Raw genomic sequence first — 19,484 nt, 5'->3', positions numbered from 1 at the left:
ATTCAAAGAACAAACATTTCTGTCACTTTGAAGTGATTTTCTATTCATCCATTGGGACTGGGAGGGTAAATTTTCATTTTTGAATGTCAACGGCCATATCACGTAGAACGCACCTGGTCTCGTCAGCTCCCAGAAGTTAAGTTACGTCGAGTCCCGTTAGTACTTGGAAGGGTGACCGCTTGGGAATACGGGATGTCGTTGGCGATGGATAGTTTGTTTTCAATAACAAATTTCTTGACATTTTTTTTCAATCACGATGGTTACCAGTCCAATTTCGTAGATGAAACATTTCAATGCCTTAGAGATAGGTTCAATTCATCTATAAGAATGATTCTGGATCAATTCCATTGAGAGTTTGTCAAATTTTATCGCGTTTTTTAATCGTGATGGTTACCAGTCCAAATTCGTAGATCAAAAATTTCAATGACATAGGGATAGGTTCAATTCATCTATAGGAATGATTCTGGATGAATTTCATTGCGAGTTTTTCAAAGTTGATCGCGCTTTTTATTCGCGATGGTTACCAGTCCAAATTCAATGAACAAACATTTCTGTCACTTTGAAGTGATTTTCTATTCATCCATTGGGACTGGGAGGGTAAATTTTCATTTTTGAATGTCAACGGCCATATCACGTAGAACGCACCTGGTCTCGTCAGCTCCCAGAAGTTAAGTTACGTCGAGTCCCGTTAGTACTTGGAAGGGTGACCGCTTGGGAATACGGGATGTCGTTGGCGATGAATAGTTTGTTTTCAATAACAAATTTCTTGACATTTTTTTTCAATCACGATGGTTACCAGTCCAATTTCGTAGATGAAACATTTCAATGCCTTAGAGATAGGTTCAATTCATCTATAAGAATGATTCTGGATCAATTCCATTGAGAGTTTGTCAAATTTTATCGCGTTATTAATCGTGATGGTTACCAGTCCAAATTCGTAGATCAAAACTTTCAATGACATAGGGATAGGTTCAATTCATCTATAGGAATGATTCTGGATGAATTTCATTGCGAGTTTTTCAAAGTTGATCGCGCTTTTTATTTGTGATGGTTACCAGTCCAAATTCAAAGAACAAACATTTCTGTCACTTTGAAGTGATTTTCTATTCATCCATTGGGACTGGGAGGGTAAATTTTCATTTTTGAATGTCAACGGCCATATCACGTAGAACGCACCTGGTCTCGTCAGCTCCCAGAAGTTAAGTTACGTCGAGTCCCGTTAGTACTTGGAAGGGTGACCGCTTGGGAATACGGGATGTCGTTGGCGATGAATAGTTTGTTTTCAATAAAAAATTTCTTGAAATTTTTTTTCAATAACGATGGTTACCAGTCCAATTTCGTAGATGAAACATTTCAATGCCTTAGAGATAGGTTCAATTCATCTATAAGAATGATTCTGGATCAATTCCATTGAGAGTTTGTCAAATTTTATCGCGTTTTTTAATCGTGATGGTTACCAGTCCAAATTCGTAGATCAAAAATTTCAATGACATAGGGATAGGTTCAATTCATCTATAGGAATGATTCTGGATGAATTTCATTGCGAGTTTTTCAAAGTTGATCGCGCTTTTTATTCGCGATGGTTACCAGTCCAAATTCAATGAACAAACATTTCTGTCACTTTGAAGTGATTTTCTATTCATCCATTGGGACTGGGAGGGTAAATTTTCATTTTTGAATGTCAACGGCCATATCACGTAGAACGCACCTGGTCTCGTCAGCTCCCAGAAGTTAAGTTACGTCGAGTCCCGTTAGTACTTGGAAGGGTGACCGCTTGGGAATACGGGATGTCGTTGGCGATGGATAGTTTGTTTTCAATAACAAATTTCTTGACATTTTTTTTCAATCACGATGGTTACCAGTCCAATTTCGTAGATGAAACATTTCAATGCCTTAGAGATAGGTTCAATTCATCTATAAGAATGATTCTGGATCAATTCCATTGAGAGTTTGTCAAATTTTATCGCGTTTTTTAATCGTGATGGTTACCAGTCCAAATTCGTAGATCAAAAATTTCAATGACATAGGGATAGGTTCAATTCATCTATAGGAATGATTCTGGATGAATTTCATTGCGAGTTTTTCAAAGTTGATCGCGCTTTTTATTCGCGATGGTTACCAGTCCAAATTCAATGAACAAACATTTCTGTCACTTTGAAGTGATTTTCTATTCATCCATTGGGACTGGGAGGGTAAATTTTCATTTTTGAATGTCAACGGCCATATCACGTAGAACGCACCTGGTCTCGTCAGCTCCCAGAAGTTAAGTTACGTCGAGTCCCGTTAGTACTTGGAAGGGTGACCGCTTGGGAATACGGGATGTCGTTGGCGATGGATAGTTTGTTTTCAATAACAAATTTCTTGACATTTTTTTTCAATCACGATGGTTACCAGTCCAATTTCGTAGATGAAACATTTCAATGCCTTAGAGATAGGTTCAATTCATCTATAAGAATGATTCTGGATCAATTCCATTGAGAAATTGTCAAATTTTATCGCGTTTTTTAATCGCAATGGTTACCAGTCCAAATTCGTAGATCAAAAATTTCAATGACATAGGGATAGGTTCAATTCATCTATAGGAATGATTCTGGATGAATTTCATTGCGAGTTTTTCAAAGTTGATCGCGCTTTTTATTTGTGATGGTTACCAGTCCAAATTCAAAGAACAAACATTTCTGTCACTTTGAAGTGATTTTCTATTCATCCATTGGGACTGGGAGGGTAAATTTTCATTTTTGAATGTCAACGGCCATATCACGTAGAACGCACCTGGTCTCGTCAGCTCCCAGAAGTTAAGTTACGTCGAGTCCCGTTAGTACTTGGAAGGGTGACCGCTTGGGAATACGGGATGTCGTTGGCGATGAATAGTTTGTTTTCAATAAAAAATTTCTTGAAATTTTTTTTCAATAACGATGGTTACCAGTCCAATTTCGTAGATGAAACATTTCAATGCCTTAGAGATAGGTTCAATTCATCTATAAGAATGATTCTGGATCAATTCCATTGAGAGTTTGTCAAATTTTATCGCGTTTTTTAATCGTGATGGTTACCAGTCCAAATTCGTAGATCAAAAATTTCAATGACATAGGGATAGGTTCAATTCATCTATAGGAATGATTCTGGATGAATTTCATTGCGAGTTTTTCAAAGTTGATCGCGCTTTTTATTCGCGATGGTTACCAGTCCAAATTCAATGAACAAACATTTCTGTCACTTTGAAGTGATTTTCTATTCATCCATTGGGACTGGGAGGGTAAATTTTCATTTTTGAATGTCAACGGCCATATCACGTAGAACGCACCTGGTCTCGTCAGCTCCCAGAAGTTAAGTTACGTCGAGTCCCGTTAGTACTTGGAAGGGTGACCGCTTGGGAATACGGGATGTCGTTGGCGATGGATAGTTTGTTTTCAATAACAAATTTCTTGACATTTTTTTTCAATCACGATGGTTACCAGTCCAATTTCGTAGATGAAACATTTCAATGCCTTAGAGATAGGTTCAATTCATCTATAAGAATGATTCTGGATCAATTCCATTGAGAGTTTGTCAAATTTTATCGCGTTATTAATCGTGATGGTTACCAGTCCAAATTCGTAGATCAAAACTTTCAATGACATAGGGATAGGTTCAATTCATCTATAGGAATGATTCTGGATGAATTTCATTGCGAGTTTTTCAAAGTTGATCGCGCTTTTTATTTGTGATGGTTACCAGTCCAAATTCAAAGAACAAACATTTCTGTCACTTTGAAGTGATTTTCTATTCATCCATTGGGACTGGGAGGGTAAATTTTCATTTTTGAATGTCAACGGCCATATCACGTAGAACGCACCTGGTCTCGTCAGCTCCCAGAAGTTAAGTTACGTCGAGTCCCGTTAGTACTTGGAAGGGTGACCGCTTGGGAACACGGGATGTCGTTGGCGATGAATAGTTTGTTTTCAATAAAAAATTTCTTGAAATTTTTTTTCAATAACGATGGTTACCAGTCCAATTTCGTAGATGAAACATTTCAATGCCTTAGAGATAGGTTCAATTCATCTATAAGAATGATTCTGGATCAATTCCATTGAGAGTTTGTCAAATTTTATCGCGTTTTTTAATCGTGATGGTTACCAGTCCAAATTCGTAGATCAAAAATTTCAATGACATAGGGATAGGTTCAATTCATCTATAGGAATGATTCTGGATGAATTTCATTGCGAGTTTTTCAAAGTTGATCGCGCTTTTTATTCGCGATGGTTACCAGTCCAAATTCAATGAACAAACATTTCTGTCACTTTGAAGTGATTTTCTATTCATCCATTGGGACTGGGAGGGTAAATTTTCATTTTTGAATGTCAACGGCCATATCACGTAGAACGCACCTGGTCTCGTCAGCTCCCAGAAGTTAAGTTACGTCGAGTCCCGTTAGTACTTGGAAGGGTGACCGCTTGGGAATACGGGATGTCGTTGGCGATGAATAGTTTGTTTTCAATAAAAAATTTCTTGAAATTTTTTTTCAATAACGATGGTTACCAGTCCAATTTCGTAGATGAAACATTTCAATGCCTTAGAGATAGGTTCAATTCATCTATAAGAATGATTCTGGATCAATTCCATTGAGAGTTTGTCAAATTTTATCGCGTTTTTTAATCGTGATGGTTACCAGTCCAAATTCGTAGATCAAAAATTTCAATGACATAGGGATAGGTTCAATTCATCTATAGGAATGATTCTGGATGAATTTCATTGCGAGTTTTTCAAAGTTGATCGCGCTTTTTATTCGCGATGGTTACCAGTCCAAATTCAATGAACAAACATTTCTGTCACTTTGAAGTGATTTTCTATTCATCCATTGGGACTGGGAGGGTAAATTTTCATTTTTGAATGTCAACGGCCATATCACGTAGAACGCACCTGGTCTCGTCAGCTCCCAGAAGTTAAGTTACGTCGAGTCCCGTTAGTACTTGGAAGGGTGACCGCTTGGGAATACGGGATGTCGTTGGCGATGGATAGTTTGTTTTCAATAACAAATTTCTTGACATTTTTTTTCAATCACGATGGTTACCAGTCCAATTTCGTAGATGAAACATTTCAATGCCTTAGAGATAGGTTCAATTCATCTATAAGAATGATTCTGGATCAATTCCATTGAGAGTTTGTCAAATTTTATCGCGTTATTAATCGTGATGGTTACCAGTCCAAATTCGTAGATCAAAACTTTCAATGACATAGGGATAGGTTCAATTCATCTATAGGAATGATTCTGGATGAATTTCATTGCGAGTTTTTCAAAGTTGATCGCGCTTTTTATTTGTGATGGTTACCAGTCCAAATTCAAAGAACAAACATTTCTGTCACTTTGAAGTGATTTTCTATTCATCCATTGGGACTGGGAGGGTAAATTTTCATTTTTGAATGTCAACGGCCATATCACGTAGAACGCACCTGGTCTCGTCAGCTCCCAGAAGTTAAGTTACGTCGAGTCCCGTTAGTACTTGGAAGGGTGACCGCTTGGGAATACGGGATGTCGTTGGCGATGAATAGTTTGTTTTCAATAACAAATTTCTTGACATTTTTTTTCAATCACGATGGTTACCAGTCCAATTTCGTAGATGAAACATTTCAATGCCTTAGAGATAGGTTCAATTCATCTATAAGAATGATTCTGGATCAATTCCATTGAGAGTTTGTCAAATTTTATCGCGTTATTAATCGTGATGGTTACCAGTCCAAATTCGTAGATCAAAACTTTCAATGACATAGGGATAGGTTCAATTCATCTATAGGAATGATTCTGGATGAATTTCATTGCGAGTTTTTCAAAGTTGATCGCGCTTTTTATTTGTGATGGTTACCAGTCCAAATTCAAAGAACAAACATTTCTGTCACTTTGAAGTGATTTTCTATTCATCCATTGGGACTGGGAGGGTAAATTTTCATTTTTGAATGTCAACGGCCATATCACGTAGAACGCACCTGGTCTCGTCAGCTCCCAGAAGTTAAGTTACGTCGAGTCCCGTTAGTACTTGGAAGGGTGACCGCTTGGGAATACGGGATGTCGTTGGCGATGAATAGTTTGTTTTCAATAAAAAATTTCTTGAAATTTTTTTTCAATAACGATGGTTACCAGTCCAATTTCGTAGATGAAACATTTCAATGCCTTAGAGATAGGTTCAATTCATCTATAAGAATGATTCTGGATCAATTCCATTGAGAGTTTGTCAAATTTTATCGCGTTTTTTAATCGTGATGGTTACCAGTCCAAATTCGTAGATCAAAAATTTCAATGACATAGGGATAGGTTCAATTCATCTATAGGAATGATTCTGGATGAATTTCATTGCGAGTTTTTCAAAGTTGATCGCGCTTTTTATTCGCGATGGTTACCAGTCCAAATTCAATGAACAAACATTTCTGTCACTTTGAAGTGATTTTCTATTCATCCATTGGGACTGGGAGGGTAAATTTTCATTTTTGAATGTCAACGGCCATATCACGTAGAACGCACCTGGTCTCGTCAGCTCCCAGAAGTTAAGTTACGTCGAGTCCCGTTAGTACTTGGAAGGGTGACCGCTTGGGAATACGGGATGTCGTTGGCGATGGATAGTTTGTTTTCAATAACAAATTTCTTGACATTTTTTTTCAATCACGATGGTTACCAGTCCAATTTCGTAGATGAAACATTTCAATGCCTTAGAGATAGGTTCAATTCATCTATAAGAATGATTCTGGATCAATTCCATTGAGAGTTTGTCAAATTTTATCGCGTTATTAATCGTGATGGTTACCAGTCCAAATTCGTAGATCAAAACTTTCAATGACATAGGGATAGGTTCAATTCATCTATAGGAATGATTCTGGATGAATTTCATTGCGAGTTTTTCAAAGTTGATCGCGCTTTTTATTTGTGATGGTTACCAGTCCAAATTCAAAGAACAAACATTTCTGTCACTTTGAAGTGATTTTCTATTCATCCATTGGGACTGGGAGGGTAAATTTTCATTTTTGAATGTCAACGGCCATATCACGTAGAACGCACCTGGTCTCGTCAGCTCCCAGAAGTTAAGTTACGTCGAGTCCCGTTAGTACTTGGAAGGGTGACCGCTTGGGAATACGGGATGTCGTTGGCGATGAATAGTTTGTTTTCAATAAAAAATTTCTTGAAATTTTTTTTCAATAACGATGGTTACCAGTCCAATTTCGTAGATGAAACATTTCAATGCCTTAGAGATAGGTTCAATTCATCTATAAGAATGATTCTGGATCAATTCCATTGAGAGTTTGTCAAATTTTATCGCGTTTTTTAATCGTGATGGTTACCAGTCCAAATTCGTAGATCAAAAATTTCAATGACATAGGGATAGGTTCAATTCATCTATAGGAATGATTCTGGATGAATTTCATTGCGAGTTTTTCAAAGTTGATCGCGCTTTTTATTCGCGATGGTTACCAGTCCAAATTCAATGAACAAACATTTCTGTCACTTTGAAGTGATTTTCTATTCATCCATTGGGACTGGGAGGGTAAATTTTCATTTTTGAATGTCAACGGCCATATCACGTAGAACGCACCTGGTCTCGTCAGCTCCCAGAAGTTAAGTTACGTCGAGTCCCGTTAGTACTTGGAAGGGTGACCGCTTGGGAATACGGGATGTCGTTGGCGATGGATAGTTTGTTTTCAATAACAAATTTCTTGACATTTTTTTTCAATCACGATGGTTACCAGTCCAATTTCGTAGATGAAACATTTCAATGCCTTAGAGATAGGTTCAATTCATCTATAAGAATGATTCTGGATCAATTCCATTGAGAGTTTGTCAAATTTTATCGCGTTATTAATCGTGATGGTTACCAGTCCAAATTCGTAGATCAAAACTTTCAATGACATAGGGATAGGTTCAATTCATCTATAGGAATGATTCTGGATGAATTTCATTGCGAGTTTTTCAAAGTTGATCGCGCTTTTTATTTGTGATGGTTACCAGTCCAAATTCAAAGAACAAACATTTCTGTCACTTTGAAGTGATTTTCTATTCATCCATTGGGACTGGGAGGGTAAATTTTCATTTTTGAATGTCAACGGCCATATCACGTAGAACGCACCTGGTCTCGTCAGCTCCCAGAAGTTAAGTTACGTCGAGTCCCGTTAGTACTTGGAAGGGTGACCGCTTGGGAATACGGGATGTCGTTGGCGATGAATAGTTTGTTTTCAATAAAAAATTTCTTGAAATTTTTTTTCAATAACGATGGTTACCAGTCCAATTTCGTAGATGAAACATTTCAATGCCTTAGAGATAGGTTCAATTCATCTATAAGAATGATTCTGGATCAATTCCATTGAGAGTTTGTCAAATTTTATCGCGTTTTTTAATCGTGATGGTTACCAGTCCAAATTCGTAGATCAAAAATTTCAATGACATAGGGATAGGTTCAATTCATCTATAGGAATGATTCTGGATGAATTTCATTGCGAGTTTTTCAAAGTTGATCGCGCTTTTTATTCGCGATGGTTACCAGTCCAAATTCAATGAACAAACATTTCTGTCACTTTGAAGTGATTTTCTATTCATCCATTGGGACTGGGAGGGTAAATTTTCATTTTTGAATGTCAACGGCCATATCACGTAGAACGCACCTGGTCTCGTCAGCTCCCAGAAGTTAAGTTACGTCGAGTCCCGTTAGTACTTGGAAGGGTGACCGCTTGGGAATACGGGATGTCGTTGGCGATGGATAGTTTGTTTTCAATAACAAATTTCTTGACATTTTTTTTCAATCACGATGGTTACCAGTCCAATTTCGTAGATGAAACATTTCAATGCCTTAGAGATAGGTTCAATTCATCTATAAGAATGATTCTGGATCAATTCCATTGAGAGTTTGTCAAATTTTATCGCGTTATTAATCGTGATGGTTACCAGTCCAAATTCGTAGATCAAAACTTTCAATGACATAGGGATAGGTTCAATTCATCTATAGGAATGATTCTGGATGAATTTCATTGCGAGTTTTTCAAAGTTGATCGCGCTTTTTATTTGTGATGGTTACCAGTCCAAATTCAAAGAACAAACATTTCTGTCACTTTGAAGTGATTTTCTATTCATCCATTGGGACTGGGAGGGTAAATTTTCATTTTTGAATGTCAACGGCCATATCACGTAGAACGCACCTGGTCTCGTCAGCTCCCAGAAGTTAAGTTACGTCGAGTCCCGTTAGTACTTGGAAGGGTGACCGCTTGGGAATACGGGATGTCGTTGGCGATGAATAGTTTGTTTTCAATAAAAAATTTCTTGAAATTTTTTTTCAATAACGATGGTTACCAGTCCAATTTCGTAGATGAAACATTTCAATGCCTTAGAGATAGGTTCAATTCATCTATAAGAATGATTCTGGATCAATTCCATTGAGAGTTTGTCAAATTTTATCGCGTTTTTTAATCGTGATGGTTACCAGTCCAAATTCGTAGATCAAAAATTTCAATGACATAGGGATAGGTTCAATTCATCTATAGGAATGATTCTGGATGAATTTCATTGCGAGTTTTTCAAAGTTGATCGCGCTTTTTATTCGCGATGGTTACCAGTCCAAATTCAATGAACAAACATTTCTGTCACTTTGAAGTGATTTTCTATTCATCCATTGGGACTGGGAGGGTAAATTTTCATTTTTGAATGTCAACGGCCATATCACGTAGAACGCACCTGGTCTCGTCAGCTCCCAGAAGTTAAGTTACGTCGAGTCCCGTTAGTACTTGGAAGGGTGACCGCTTGGGAATACGGGATGTCGTTGGCGATGGATAGTTTGTTTTCAATAACAAATTTCTTGACATTTTTTTTCAATCACGATGGTTACCAGTCCAATTTCGTAGATGAAACATTTCAATGCCTTAGAGATAGGTTCAATTCATCTATAAGAATGATTCTGGATCAATTCCATTGAGAGTTTGTCAAATTTTATCGCGTTTTTTAATCGTGATGGTTACCAGTCCAAATTCGTAGATCAAAAATTTCAATGACATAGGGATAGGTTCAATTCATCTATAGGAATGATTCTGGATGAATTTCATTGCGAGTTTTTCAAAGTTGATCGCGCTTTTTATTCGCGATGGTTACCAGTCCAAATTCAATGAACAAACATTTCTGTCACTTTGAAGTGATTTTCTATTCATCCATTGGGACTGGGAGGGTAAATTTTCATTTTTGAATGTCAACGGCCATATCACGTAGAACGCACCTGGTCTCGTCAGCTCCCAGAAGTTAAGTTACGTCGAGTCCCGTTAGTACTTGGAAGGGTGACCGCTTGGGAATACGGGATGTCGTTGGCGATGGATAGTTTGTTTTCAATAACAAATTTCTTGACATTTTTTTTCAATCACGATGGTTACCAGTCCAATTTCGTAGATGAAACATTTCAATGCCTTAGAGATAGGTTCAATTCATCTATAAGAATGATTCTGGATCAATTCCATTGAGAGTTTGTCAAATTTTATCGCGTTTTTTAATCGTGATGGTTACCAGTCCAAATTCGTAGATCAAAAATTTCAATGACATAGGGATAGGTTCAATTCATCTATAGGAATGATTCTGGATGAATTTCATTGCGAGTTTTTCAAAGTTGATCGCGCTTTTTATTCGCGATGGTTACCAGTCCAAATTCAATGAACAAACATTTCTGTCACTTTGAAGTGATTTTCTATTCATCCATTGGGACTGGGAGGGTAAATTTTCATTTTTGAATGTCAACGGCCATATCACGTAGAACGCACCTGGTCTCGTCAGCTCCCAGAAGTTAAGTTACGTCGAGCCCCGTTAGTACTTGGAAGGGTGACCGCTTGGGAATACGGGATGTCGTTGGCGATGGATAGTTTGTTTTCAATAACAAATTTCTTGACATTTTTTTTCAATCACGATGGTTACCAGTCCAATTTCGTAGATGAAACATTTCAATGCCTTAGAGATAGGTTCAATTCATCTATAAGAATGATTCTGGATCAATTCCATTGAGAGTTTGTCAAATTTTATCGCGTTTTTTAATCGTGATGGTTACCAGTCCAAATTCGTAGATCAAAAATTTCAATGACATAGGGATAGGTTCAATTCATCTATAGGAATGATTCTGGATGAATTTCATTGCGAGTTTTTCAAAGTTGATCGCGCTTTTTATTTGTGATGGTTACCAGTCCAAATTCAAAGAACAAACATTTCTGTCACTTTGAAGTGATTTTCTATTCATCCATTGGGACTGGGAGGGTAAATTTTCATTTTTGAATGTCAACGGCCATATCACGTAGAACGCACCTGGTCTCGTCAGCTCCCAGAAGTTAAGTTACGTCGAGTCCCGTTAGTACTTGGAAGGGTGACCGCTTGGGAATACGGGATGTCGTTGGCGATGAATAGTTTGTTTTCAATAAAAAATTTCTTGAAATTTTTTTTCAATAACGATGGTTACCAGTCCAATTTCGTAGATGAAACATTTCAATGCCTTAGAGATAGGTTCAATTCATCTATAAGAATGATTCTGGATCAATTCCATTGAGAGTTTGTCAAATTTTATCGCGTTTTTTAATCGTGATGGTTACCAGTCCAAATTCGTAGATCAAAAATTTCAATGACATAGGGATAGGTTCAATTCATCTATAGGAATGATTCTGGATGAATTTCATTGCGAGTTTTTCAAAGTTGATCGCGCTTTTTATTCGCGATGGTTACCAGTCCAAATTCAATGAACAAACATTTCTGTCACTTTGAAGTGATTTTCTATTCATCCATTGGGACTGGGAGGGTAAATTTTCATTTTTGAATGTCAACGGCCATATCACGTAGAACGCACCTGGTCTCGTCAGCTCCCAGAAGTTAAGTTACGTCGAGTCCCGTTAGTACTTGGAAGGGTGACCGCTTGGGAATACGGGATGTCGTTGGCGATGAATAGTTTGTTTTCAATAAAAAATTTCTTGAAATTTTTTTTCAATAACGATGGTTACCAGTCCAATTTCGTAGATGAAACATTTCAATGCCTTAGAGATAGGTTCAATTCATCTATAAGAATGATTCTGGATCAATTCCATTGAGAGTTTGTCAAATTTTATCGCGTTTTTTAATCGTGATGGTTACCAGTCCAAATTCGTAGATCAAAAATTTCAATGACATAGGGATAGGTTCAATTCATCTATAGGAATGATTCTGGATGAATTTCATTGCGAGTTTTTCAAAGTTGATCGCGCTTTTTATTCGCGATGGTTACCAGTCCAAATTCAATGAACAAACATTTCTGTCACTTTGAAGTGATTTTCTATTCATCCATTGGGACTGGGAGGGTAAATTTTCATTTTTGAATGTCAACGGCCATATCACGTAGAACGCACCTGGTCTCGTCAGCTCCCAGAAGTTAAGTTACGTCGAGTCCCGTTAGTACTTGGAAGGGTGACCGCTTGGGAATACGGGATGTCGTTGGCGATGAATAGTTTGTTTTCAATAAAAAATTTCTTGAAATTTTTTTTCAATAACGATGGTTACCAGTCCAATTTCGTAGATGAAACATTTCAATGCCTTAGAGATAGGTTCAATTCATCTATAAGAATGATTCTGGATCAATTCCATTGAGAGTTTGTCAAATTTTATCGCGTTTTTTAATCGTGATGGTTACCAGTCCAAATTCGTAGATCAAAAATTTCAATGACATAGGGATAGGTTCAATTCATCTATAGGAATGATTCTGGATGAATTTCATTGCGAGTTTTTCAAAGTTGATCGCGCTTTTTATTCGCGATGGTTACCAGTCCAAATTCAATGAACAAACATTTCTGTCACTTTGAAGTGATTTTCTATTCATCCATTGGGACTGGGAGGGTAAATTTTCATTTTTGAATGTCAACGGCCATATCACGTAGAACGCACCTGGTCTCGTCAGCTCCCAGAAGTTAAGTTACGTCGAGTCCCGTTAGTACTTGGAAGGGTGACCGCTTGGGAATACGGGATGTCGTTGGCGATGGATAGTTTGTTTTCAATAACAAATTTCTTGACATTTTTTTTCAATCACGATGGTTACCAGTCCAATTTCGTAGATGAAACATTTCAATGCCTTAGAGATAGGTTCAATTCATCTATAAGAATGATTCTGGATCAATTCCATTGAGAGTTTGTCAAATTTTATCGCGTTATTAATCGTGATGGTTACCAGTCCAAATTCGTAGATCAAAACTTTCAATGACATAGGGATAGGTTCAATTCATCTATAGGAATGATTCTGGATGAATTTCATTGCGAGTTTTTCAAAGTTGATCGCGCTTTTTATTTGTGATGGTTACCAGTCCAAATTCAAAGAACAAACATTTCTGTCACTTTGAAGTGATTTTCTATTCATCCATTGGGACTGGGAGGGTAAATTTTCATTTTTGAATGTCAACGGCCATATCACGTAGAACGCACCTGGTCTCGTCAGCTCCCAGAAGTTAAGTTACGTCGAGTCCCGTTAGTACTTGGAAGGGTGACCGCTTGGGAATACGGGATGTCGTTGGCGATGAATAGTTTGTTTTCAATAAAAAATTTCTTGAAATTTTTTTTCAATAACGATGGTTACCAGTCCAATTTCGTAGATGAAACATTTCAATGCCTTAGAGATAGGTTCAATTCATCTATAAGAATGATTCTGGATCAATTCCATTGAGAGTTTGTCAAATTTTATCGCGTTTTTTAATCGTGATGGTTACCAGTCCAAATTCGTAGATCAAAAATTTCAATGACATAGGGATAGGTTCAATTCATCTATAGGAATGATTCTGGATGAATTTCATTGCGAGTTTTTCAAAGTTGATCGCGCTTTTTATTCGCGATGGTTACCAGTCCAAATTCAATGAACAAACATTTCTGTCACTTTGAAGTGATTTTCTATTCATCCATTGGGACTGGGAGGGTAAATTTTCATTTTTGAATGTCAACGGCCATATCACGTAGAACGCACCTGGTCTCGTCAGCTCCCAGAAGTTAAGTTACGTCGAGCCCCGTTAGTACTTGGAAGGGTGACCGCTTGGGAATACGGGATGTCGTTGGCGATGGATAGTTTGTTTTCAATAACAAATTTCTTGACATTTTTTTTCAATCACGATGGTTACCAGTCCAATTTCGTAGATGAAACATTTCAATGCCTTAGAGATAGGTTCAATTCATCTATAAGAATGATTCTGGATCAATTCCATTGAGAGTTTGTCAAATTTTATCGCGTTTTTTAATCGCAATGGTTACCAGTCCAAATTCGTAGATCAAAAATTTCAATGACATAGGGATAGGTTCAATTCATCTATAGGAATGATTCTGGATGAATTTCATTGCGAGATTTTCAAAGTTGATCGCGCTTTTTATTCGCGATGGTTACCAGTCAAAATTCAATGAACAAACATTTCTGTCACTTTGAAGTGATTTTCTATTCATCCATTGGGACTGGGAGGGTAAATTTTCATTTTTGAATGTCAACGGCCATATCACGTAGAACGCACCTGGTCTCGTCAGCTCCCAGAAGTTAAGTTACGTCGAGTCCCGTTAGTAATTAGAAGGGTTACCGCTTGGGAATACGGGATGTCGTTGGCGACGGATAGTTTGTTTTCAATAACAAATTTCTTGACATTTTTTTTCAATCACGATGGTTACCAGTCCAATTTCGTAGATGAAACATTTCAATGCCTTAGAGATAGGTTCAATTCATCTATAAGAATGATTCTGGATCAATTCCATTGAGAGTTTGTCAAATTTTATCGCGTTTTTTAATCGCGATGGTTACCAGTCCAAATTCGTAGATCAAAAATTTCAATGACATAGGGATAGGTTCAATTCATCTATAGGAATGATTCTGGATGAATTTCATTGCGAATTTTTAAAAGTTGATCGCGCTTTTTATTCGCGATGGTTACCAGTCCAAATTCAATGAACAAACATTTCTGTCACTTTGAAGTGATTTTCTATTCATCCATTGGGACTGGGAGGGTAAATTTTCATTTTTGAATGTCAACGGCCATATCACGTAGAACGCACCTGGTCTCGTCAGCTCCCAGAAGTTAAGTTACGTCGAGTCCCGTTAGTAATTAGAAGGGTTACCGCTTGGGAATACGGGATGTCGTTGGCGACGGATAGTTTGTTTTCAATAACAAATTTCTTGACATTTTTTTTCAATCACGATGGTTACCAGTCCAATTTCGTAGATGAAACATTTCAATGCCTTAGAGATAGGTTCAATTCATCTATAAGAATGATTCTGGATCAATTCCATTGAGAGTTTGTCAAATTTTATCGCGTCTTTTAATCGCGATGGTTACCAGTCCAAATTCGTAGATCAAAAATTTCAATGACATAGGGATAGGTTCAATTCATCTATAGGAATGATTCTGGATGAATTTCATTGCGAATTTTTCAAAGTTGATCGCGCTTTTTATTCGCGATGGTTACCAGTCCAAATTCAATGAACAAACATTTCTGTCACTTTGAAGTGATTTTCTATTCATCCATTGGGACTGGGAGGGTAAATTTTCATTTTTGAATGTCAAAGGCCATATCACGTAGAACGCACCTGGTCTCGTCAGCTCCCAGAAGTTAAGTTACGTCGAGTCCCGTTAGTACTTGGAAGGGTTACCGCTTGGGAATACGGGATGTCGTTGGCGACGGATAGTTTGTTTTCAATAACAAATTTCTTGACATTTTTTTTCAATCACGATGGTTACCAGTCCAATTTCGTAGATGAAACATTTCAATGCCTTAGAGATAGGTTCAATTCATCTATAAGAATGATTCTGGATCAATTCCATTGAGAGTTTGTCAAATTTTATCGCGTTTTTTAATCGCGATGGTTACCAGTCCAAATTCGTAGATCAAAAATTTCAATGACATAGGGATAGGTTCAATTCATCTATAGGAATGATTCTGGATGAATTTCATTGCGAATTTTTAAAAGTTGATCGCGCTTTTTATTCGCGATGGTTACCAGTCCAAATTCAATGAACAAACATTTCTGTCACTTTGAAGTGATTTTCTATTCATCCATTGGGACTGGGAGGGTAAATTTTCATTTTTGAATGTCAACGGCCATATCACGTAGAACGCACCTGGTCTCGTCAGCTCCCAGAAGTTAAGTTACGTCGAGTCCCGTTAGTAATTAGAAGGGTTACCGCTTGGGAATACGGGATGTCGTTGGCGACGGATAGTTTGTTTTCAATAACAAATTTCTTGACATTTTTTTTCAATCACGATGGTTACCAGTCCAATTTCGTAGATGAAACATTTCAATGCCTTAGAGATAGGTTCAATTCATCTATAAGAATGATTCTGGATCAATTCCATTGAGAGTTTGTCAAATTTTATCGCGTTTTTTAATCGCGATGGTTACCAGTCCAAATTCGTAGATCAAAAATTTCAATGACATAGGGATAGGTTCAATTCATCTATAGGAATGATTCTGGATGAATTTCATTGCGAATTTTTAAAAGTTGATCGCGCTTTTTATTCGCGATGGTTACCAGTCCAAATTCAATGAACAAACATTTCTGTCACTTTGAAGTGATTTTCTATTCATCCATTGGGACTGGGAGGGTAAATTTTCATTTTTGAATGTCAACGGCCATATCACGTAGAACGCACCTGGTCTCGTCAGCTCCCAGAAGTTAAGTTACGTCGAGTCCCGTTAGTAATTAGAAGGGTTACCGCTTGGGAATACGGGATGTCGTTGGCGACGGATAGTTTGTTTTCAATAACAAATTTCTTGACATTTTTTTTCAATCACGATGGTTACCAGTCCAATTTCGTAGATGAAACATTTCAATGCCTTAGAGATAGGTTCAATTCATCTATAAGAATGATTCTGGATCAATTCCATTGAGAGTTTGTCAAATTTTATCGCGTCTTTTAATCGCGATGGTTACCAGTCCAAATTCGTAGATCAAAAATTTCAATGACATAGGGATAGGTTCAATTCATCTATAGGAATGATTCTGGATGAATTTCATTGCGAGTTTTTCAAAGTTGATCGCGCTTTTTATTCGCGATGGTTACCAGTCCAAATTCAATGAACAAACATTTCTGTCACTTTGAAGTGATTTTCTATTCATCCATTGGGACTGGGAGGGTAAATTTTCATTTTTGAATGTCAACGGCCATATCACGTAGAACGCACCTGGTCTCGTCAGCTCCCAGAAGTTAAGTTACGTCGAGTCCCGTTAGTAATTAGAAGGGTTACCGCTTGGGAATACGGGATGTCGTTGGCGACGGATAGTTTGTTTTCAATAACAAATTTCTTGACATTTTTTTTCAATCACGATGGTTACCAGTCCAATTTCGTAGATGAAACATTTCAATGCCTTAGAGATAGGTTCAATTCATCTATAAGAATGATTCTGGATCAATTCCATTGAGAGTTTGTCAAATTTTATCGCGTCTTTTAATCGCGATGGTTACCAGTCCAAATTCGTAGATCAAAAATTTCAATGACATAGGGATAGGTTCAATTCATCTATAGGAATGATTCTGGATGAATTTCATTGCGAGTTTTTCAAAGTTGATCGCGCTTTTTATTCGCGATGGTTACCAGTCCAAATTCAATGAACAAACATTTCTGTCACTTTGAAGTGATTTTCTATTCATCCATTGGGACTGGGAGGGTAAATTTTCATTTTTGAATGTCAACGGCCATATCACGTAGAACGCACCTGGTCTCGTCAGCTCCCAGAAGTTAAGTTACGTCGAGTCCCGTTAGTACTTGGAAGGATTACCGCTTGGGAATACGGGATGTCGTTGGCGACGGATAGTTTGTTTTCAATAACAAATTTCTTGACATTTTTTTTCAATCACGATGGTTACCAGTCCAATTTCGTAGATGAAACATTTCAATGCCTTAGAGATAGGTTCAATTCATCTATAAGAATGATTCTGGATCAATTCCATTGAGAGTTTGTCAAATTTTATCGCGTTTTTTAATCGCGATGGTTACCAGTCCAAATTCGTAGATCAAAAATTTCAATGACATAGGGATAGGTTCAATTCATCTATAGGAATGATTCTGGATGAATTTCATTGCGAATTTTTAAAAGTTGATCGCGCTTTTTATTCGCGATGGTTACCAGTCCAAATTCAATGAACAAACATTTCTGTCACTTTGAAGTGATTTTCTATTCATCCATTGGGACTGGGAGGGTAAATTTTCATTTTTGAATGTCAACGGCCATATCACGTAGAACGCACCTGGTCTCGTCAGCTCCCAGAAGTTAAGTTACGTCGAGTCCCGTTAGTAATTAGAAGGGTTACCGCTTGGGAATACGGGATGTCGTTGGCGACGGATAGTTTGTTTTCAATAACAAATTTCTTGACATTTTTTTTCAATCACGATGGTTACCAGTCCAATTTCGTAGATGAAACATTTCAATGCCTTAGAGATAGGTTCAATTCATCTATAAGAATGATTCTGGATCAATTCCATTGAGAGTTTGTCAAATTTTATCGCGTCTTTTAATCGCGATGGTTACCAGTCCAAATTCGTAGATCAAAAATTTCAATGACATAGGGATAGGTTCAATTCATCTATAGGAATGATTCTGGATGAATTTCATTGCGAGTTTTTCAAAGTTGATCGCGCTTTTTATTCGCGATGGTTACCAGTCCAAATTCAATGAACAAACATTTCTGTCACTTTGAAGTGATTTTCTATTCATCCATTGGGACTGGGAGGGTAAATTTTCATTTTTGAATGTCAACGGCCATATCACGTAGAACGCACCTGGTCTCGTCAGCTCCCAGAAGTTAAGTTACGTCGAGTCCCGTTAGTAATTAGAAGGGTTACCGCTTGGGAATACGGGATGTCGTTGGCGACGGATAGTTTGTTTTCAATAACAAATTTCTTGACATTTTTTTTCAATCACGATGGTTACCAGTCCAATTTCGTAGATGAAACATTTCAATGCCTTAGAGATAGGTTCAATTCATCTATAAGAATGATTCTGGATCAATTCCATTGAGAGTTTGTCAAATTTTATCGCGTCTTTTAATCGCGATGGTTACCAGTCCAAATTCGTAGATCAAAAATTTCAATGACATAGGGATAGGTTCAATTCATCTATAGGAATGATTCTGGATGAATTTCATTGCGAGTTTTTCAAAGTTGATCGCGCTTTTTATTCGCGATGGTTACCAGTCCAAATTCAATGAACAAACATTTCTGTCACTTTGAAGTGATTTTCTATTCATCCATTGGGACTGGGAGGGTAAATTTTCATTTTTGAATGTCAACGGCCATATCACGTAGAACGCACCTGGTCTCGTCAGCTCCCAGAAGTTAAGTTACGTCGAGTCCCGTTAGTAATTAGAAGGGTTACCGCTTGGGAATACGGGATGTCGTTGGCGACGGATAGTTTGTTTTCAATAACAAATTTCTTGACATTTTTTTTCAATCACGATGGTTACCAGTCCAATTTCGTAGATGAAACATTTCAATGCCTTAGAGATAGGTTCAATTCATCTATAAGAATGATTCTGGATC

The 19,484-nt window shown here is 37.4% G+C and overlaps 37 pseudogenes; all 37 read left to right on the top strand.

Moving 5' to 3' along the window:
- The first annotated feature begins 85 nt into the window (after nt 1-85).
- Nucleotides 86-204, top strand: LOC124332599 (annotated as a pseudogene).
- A 413-nt stretch (nt 205-617) lies between these two features.
- Nucleotides 618-736, top strand: LOC124332597 (annotated as a pseudogene).
- Nucleotides 737-1,148: 412 nt separating this feature from the next.
- On the top strand, nt 1,149-1,267 carry LOC124332596 (annotated as a pseudogene).
- A 413-nt stretch (nt 1,268-1,680) lies between these two features.
- Nucleotides 1,681-1,799, top strand: LOC124332595 (annotated as a pseudogene).
- A 413-nt stretch (nt 1,800-2,212) lies between these two features.
- Nucleotides 2,213-2,331, top strand: LOC124332594 (annotated as a pseudogene).
- Nucleotides 2,332-2,744: 413 nt separating this feature from the next.
- Nucleotides 2,745-2,863, top strand: LOC124332593 (annotated as a pseudogene).
- Nucleotides 2,864-3,276: 413 nt separating this feature from the next.
- Nucleotides 3,277-3,395, top strand: LOC124332592 (annotated as a pseudogene).
- Nucleotides 3,396-3,807: 412 nt separating this feature from the next.
- On the top strand, nt 3,808-3,926 carry LOC124333517 (annotated as a pseudogene).
- Nucleotides 3,927-4,339: 413 nt separating this feature from the next.
- LOC124332591 lies at nt 4,340-4,458 on the top strand (annotated as a pseudogene).
- Nucleotides 4,459-4,871: 413 nt separating this feature from the next.
- On the top strand, nt 4,872-4,990 carry LOC124332590 (annotated as a pseudogene).
- Nucleotides 4,991-5,402: 412 nt separating this feature from the next.
- On the top strand, nt 5,403-5,521 carry LOC124332589 (annotated as a pseudogene).
- A 412-nt stretch (nt 5,522-5,933) lies between these two features.
- LOC124332588 lies at nt 5,934-6,052 on the top strand (annotated as a pseudogene).
- A 413-nt stretch (nt 6,053-6,465) lies between these two features.
- LOC124332586 lies at nt 6,466-6,584 on the top strand (annotated as a pseudogene).
- A 412-nt stretch (nt 6,585-6,996) lies between these two features.
- LOC124332585 lies at nt 6,997-7,115 on the top strand (annotated as a pseudogene).
- Nucleotides 7,116-7,528: 413 nt separating this feature from the next.
- On the top strand, nt 7,529-7,647 carry LOC124332583 (annotated as a pseudogene).
- Nucleotides 7,648-8,059: 412 nt separating this feature from the next.
- LOC124332582 lies at nt 8,060-8,178 on the top strand (annotated as a pseudogene).
- A 413-nt stretch (nt 8,179-8,591) lies between these two features.
- Nucleotides 8,592-8,710, top strand: LOC124332581 (annotated as a pseudogene).
- Nucleotides 8,711-9,122: 412 nt separating this feature from the next.
- On the top strand, nt 9,123-9,241 carry LOC124332580 (annotated as a pseudogene).
- A 413-nt stretch (nt 9,242-9,654) lies between these two features.
- LOC124332579 lies at nt 9,655-9,773 on the top strand (annotated as a pseudogene).
- A 413-nt stretch (nt 9,774-10,186) lies between these two features.
- Nucleotides 10,187-10,305, top strand: LOC124332578 (annotated as a pseudogene).
- Nucleotides 10,306-10,718: 413 nt separating this feature from the next.
- Nucleotides 10,719-10,837, top strand: LOC124334874 (annotated as a pseudogene).
- Nucleotides 10,838-11,250: 413 nt separating this feature from the next.
- Nucleotides 11,251-11,369, top strand: LOC124332577 (annotated as a pseudogene).
- Nucleotides 11,370-11,782: 413 nt separating this feature from the next.
- LOC124332576 lies at nt 11,783-11,901 on the top strand (annotated as a pseudogene).
- A 413-nt stretch (nt 11,902-12,314) lies between these two features.
- Nucleotides 12,315-12,433, top strand: LOC124332574 (annotated as a pseudogene).
- A 413-nt stretch (nt 12,434-12,846) lies between these two features.
- On the top strand, nt 12,847-12,965 carry LOC124332572 (annotated as a pseudogene).
- A 412-nt stretch (nt 12,966-13,377) lies between these two features.
- Nucleotides 13,378-13,496, top strand: LOC124332571 (annotated as a pseudogene).
- Nucleotides 13,497-13,909: 413 nt separating this feature from the next.
- LOC124334873 lies at nt 13,910-14,028 on the top strand (annotated as a pseudogene).
- Nucleotides 14,029-14,441: 413 nt separating this feature from the next.
- LOC124329986 lies at nt 14,442-14,560 on the top strand (annotated as a pseudogene).
- A 413-nt stretch (nt 14,561-14,973) lies between these two features.
- Nucleotides 14,974-15,092, top strand: LOC124329985 (annotated as a pseudogene).
- A 413-nt stretch (nt 15,093-15,505) lies between these two features.
- LOC124329876 lies at nt 15,506-15,624 on the top strand (annotated as a pseudogene).
- A 413-nt stretch (nt 15,625-16,037) lies between these two features.
- Nucleotides 16,038-16,156, top strand: LOC124329984 (annotated as a pseudogene).
- A 413-nt stretch (nt 16,157-16,569) lies between these two features.
- Nucleotides 16,570-16,688, top strand: LOC124329982 (annotated as a pseudogene).
- Nucleotides 16,689-17,101: 413 nt separating this feature from the next.
- Nucleotides 17,102-17,220, top strand: LOC124329981 (annotated as a pseudogene).
- A 413-nt stretch (nt 17,221-17,633) lies between these two features.
- On the top strand, nt 17,634-17,752 carry LOC124335512 (annotated as a pseudogene).
- Nucleotides 17,753-18,165: 413 nt separating this feature from the next.
- On the top strand, nt 18,166-18,284 carry LOC124329980 (annotated as a pseudogene).
- Nucleotides 18,285-18,697: 413 nt separating this feature from the next.
- Nucleotides 18,698-18,816, top strand: LOC124329979 (annotated as a pseudogene).
- A 413-nt stretch (nt 18,817-19,229) lies between these two features.
- On the top strand, nt 19,230-19,348 carry LOC124329977 (annotated as a pseudogene).
- Nucleotides 19,349-19,484: the final 136 nt, after the last annotated feature.

The sequence above is a fragment of the Daphnia pulicaria genome, chromosome 3 (genome assembly GCF_021234035.1).
Source record: "Daphnia pulicaria isolate SC F1-1A chromosome 3, SC_F0-13Bv2, whole genome shotgun sequence".
Classification (NCBI taxonomy): Eukaryota; Metazoa; Arthropoda; class Branchiopoda; order Diplostraca; family Daphniidae; genus Daphnia; species Daphnia pulicaria.
This window is presented reverse-complemented; position numbering and strand designations above follow the sequence as displayed.